The following is a 2798-nucleotide window of genomic DNA, read 5'->3' as shown; positions in this document are numbered from 1 at the left end:
TTTCTTCCACTTGATTGAATCGGCTACTGAAACTTGTGCATGCATCACATAGTTCTCATGCCCTGGTTTTCAGCTCCATCAGGTCATTTAAGGTCTTCTCTATGCTGTTTATTCTAGTTAGCCATTCGTCTAATCTTTTTTCAAGGTTTTTAGCTTCTTTGCGATGGGTGTGAACATCCTTCTTTAGCTCGGAGATGTTTGTTATTACTGATCGTCTGAAGCCGTTTTCTTTCAACTCGTCAACATCATTCTCCCTCCAGCTTTGTTCCGTTGCTGGCGGGGAGCTGTGTTCCTTTGCAGGAGAATAGGCACTTTGATTTTTAGAATTTTCAGCTTTTCAGCTCTGGTTTCTCCCCATTTTTGTGGTTTTATCTACCTTTGGTCTTTGATGATGGTGACGTACAGATGGGGTTTTGGTGTGGATGTCCTTACTGTTTGTTAGTTTTCCTTCCAACAGTCAGGACCCTCAGCTGCAGGTCTGCTGGAGTTTGCTGGAGGTCCACTCCAGACCCTGTTTGCCTGGGTATCACCAGTGGAGGCTGCAGAACACAAATATTGCAGAATGGCAAATGTTGCTGTCTGATTCTCTGGAAGCTTCGTCTCAGAGGGGCACCCAGCTGTATGAGATGTCAGTCAGCCCCTATTGGGAGGTGTCTCCCAGTTAGGCTACTCGGGGGTCAGGGACCCATTTGAGGAGGCAGTCTGTCCATTCTCAGATCTCATACTCCATTCTGGGAGAACCACTACTCTCTTCAAAGCTGCCAGACAGGGACGTTTAAGTCTGCAGAAGTTTCTGTTGCCTTTTTTGTTTGTTTGTTTGTTTGTTTGTTTTTCTTTTATTATTATTATCATTATTATTATTACTATACTTTAGGTTTTATGGTACATGTGCGCAATGTGCAGGTAAGTTACATATGTATACATGTGCCATGCTGGTGCGCTGCACCCACCAACTCGTCATCTAGCATTAGGTATATCTCCCAATGCTATCCCTCCCCCCTCCCCCCACCCCACAACAGTCCCCGAAGTGTGATGTTCCCCTTCCTGTGTCCATGTGTTCTCATTGTTCAATTCCCACCTATGAGTGAGAATATGCGGTGTTTGGTTTTTTGTTCTTGCTATAGTTTACTGAGAATGATGATTTCCAATTTCATCCATGTCCCTACAAAGGACATGAACTCATCATTTTTGATGGCTGCATAGTATTCCATGGTGTATATGTGCCACATTTTCTTAATCCAGTCTATCATTGTTGGACATTTGGGTTGGTTCCAAGTCTTTGCTATTGTGAATAGTGCCGCAATAAACATACGTGTGCATGTGTCTTTATAGCAGCATGATTTATAGTCCTTTGGGTATATACCCAGTAATGGGATGGCTGGGTCAAATGGAATTTCTAGTTCTAGATCCCTGAGGAATCACCACACTGACTTCCACAAGGGTTGAACTAGTTTACAGTCCCACCAACAGTGTAAAAGTGTTCCTATTTCTCCACATCCTCTCCAGCACCTGTTGTTTCCTGACTTTTTAATGATTGCCATTCTAACTGGTGTGAGATGGTATCTCATTGTGGTTTTGATTTGCATTTCTCTGATGGCCAGTGATGGTGAGCATTTTTTCATGTGTTTTTTGGCTGCATAAATGTCTTCTTTTGAGAAGTGTCTGTTCATGTCCTTCACCCACTTTTTGATGTGGTTGTTTGTTTTTTTCTTGTAAATTTGTTGGAGTTCATTGTAGATTCTGGATATTAGCCCTTTGTCAGATGACTAGGTTGCAAAAATTTTCTCCCATTTTGTAGGTTGCCTGTTCACTCTGATGGTAGTTTCTTTTGCTGTGCAGAAGCTCTTGAGTTTAATTAGATCCCATTTGTCAATTTTGGCTTTTGTTGCCATTGCTTTTGGTGTTTTAGACATGAAGTCCTTGCCCATGCCTATGTCCTGAATGGTAATGCCTAGGTTTTCTTCTAGGGTTTTTATGGTTTTAGGTCTAACATTTAAGTCTTTAATCCATCTTGAATTGATTTTTGTATAAGGTGTAAGGAAGGGATCCAGTTTCAGCTTTCTACATATGGCTAGCCAGTTTTCCCAGCACCATTTATTAAATAGGGAACCCTTTCCCCATTTCTTGTTTTTGTCAGGTTTGTCAAAGATCAGATAGTTGTAGATATGTGGCATTATTTCTGACGGCTCTGTTCTGTTCCATTGATCTATATCTCTGTTTTGGTACCAGTACCATGCTGTTTTGGTTACTGTAGCCTTGTAGTATAGTTTGAAGTCAGGTAGTGTGATGCCTCCAGCTTTGTTCTTTTGGCTTAGGATTGACTTGGCGATGCGGGCTCTTTTTTGGTTCCATATGAACTTTAAAGTAGTTTTTTCCAATTCTGTGAAGAAAGTCATTGGTAGCTTGATGGGGATGGCATTGAATCTGTAAATTACCTTGGGAAGGATGGCCATTTTCATGATATTGATTCTTCCTACCCAGGAGCATGGAATGTTCTTCCATTTGTTTGTATCCTCTTTTATTTCCTTGAGCAGTGGTTTGTAGTTCTCCTTGAAGAGGTCTTTCACGTCCCTTGTCTGTTGCCTTTTGTTCAGCTATGCCCTGCCCCCAGAGGGGGAGTCTACAGAGGCAGGCAGGCCTCATTGAGCTGCCATGGGCTCCACCCAATTTGAGCTTTCCGGCCGCTTTGTTTACCTACTCAAGCCTTAGCAATGGCGGACGCCCCTCCCCCAGCCTCGCTCCCACCTTTCAGTTCAATCTCAGACTGCTGTGCTAGCAGTGAGCAAGGCTCTGTGCGC

The sequence above is a fragment of the Pongo pygmaeus genome, chromosome X (genome assembly GCF_028885625.2).
Source record: "Pongo pygmaeus isolate AG05252 chromosome X, NHGRI_mPonPyg2-v2.0_pri, whole genome shotgun sequence".
NCBI classification, from domain to species: Eukaryota; Metazoa; Chordata; class Mammalia; order Primates; family Hominidae; genus Pongo; species Pongo pygmaeus.
The sequence above is the reverse complement of the archived record's forward strand: the minus strand, read 5'-3'. Positions refer to the sequence as shown.